This window comes from Myotis brandtii, unplaced genomic scaffold (genome assembly GCF_000412655.1).
Source record: "Myotis brandtii unplaced genomic scaffold, ASM41265v1 scaffold48, whole genome shotgun sequence".
In the NCBI taxonomy this organism is placed as follows: Eukaryota; Metazoa; Chordata; class Mammalia; order Chiroptera; family Vespertilionidae; genus Myotis; species Myotis brandtii.
Genome location: NW_005368341.1, coordinates 2,129,634 through 2,130,480, shown reverse-complemented (window position 1 = coordinate 2,130,480; position 847 = coordinate 2,129,634).

Sequence of the window (847 nt, the reverse complement as noted above, 5' to 3'; positions counted from 1 at the left end):
GGGGGTGGGGGTGGGGTTACTAGGGTTAGGGTTCCCCAGGAGAACTCAACCTGTGGTCCCCAGGACCTCTAGTGTAGGGCATACATTGTGCCTGGGCACCCCCCCCCCCAATGATGAAACCACAGAGCCTGAGGTGTCCAACAGCCACGTGGGAGGAAAGGACTCCCTAAACTCATTAAAAAGCATGGTTCTATTTTGATGCCACCAACCTGGGCTCCTGAGATCAATTTCAACCCAACTCTACAGATGAGTACCAAATTGTCACCCTGCAACGTGCATCATTCCAGGCCGGGCCCTGGAGAAGAGCGGTCGTAGAGAAGTCACGGGCAAGGTGGAGGGGAGAAAAATGCCCTCAGCCCAGCTGGGACTTGTGGACGGAGTCGGAGCCCGAGGAGGTGCTGGCCGCCAGCACCCACCAGCAGGGCCTGGTCCCGGATCTCAGCAGATCAGGGCGAAGTTGCGCGCTGGAGAGGGCGAAAGGGATTAGAAGGAGATGAGGTTTGAGACGGAAGAGACCCCTATACGGAGATGGAGAGAGAGCAATCCTGAGAGGGACACACACAGGTAGAAAGACCCCGAGGACAGTCTCGGAACCCAAGAAAGACAGAGAAAACAGTTGGAAAATATACTGAGTGATAGAAACAGCAAGGGGAGAGATTGAGAAAGACAGAGTCAGAGCAAAGAGACCAAGACTGGGAGACGCTGGTTGAATAGGAGGTGTCAGGAGAGAGGGAGGTGGCCAAATATTCCCCTGTGTCCCCCGCCCACGCCCTGGTCCTCCCTTTCTCCCCCGCCCTACTCCCCACCCCTCCTCTCGCTCGGCCCAGCCCGCAGAGAGGAGTCAGCG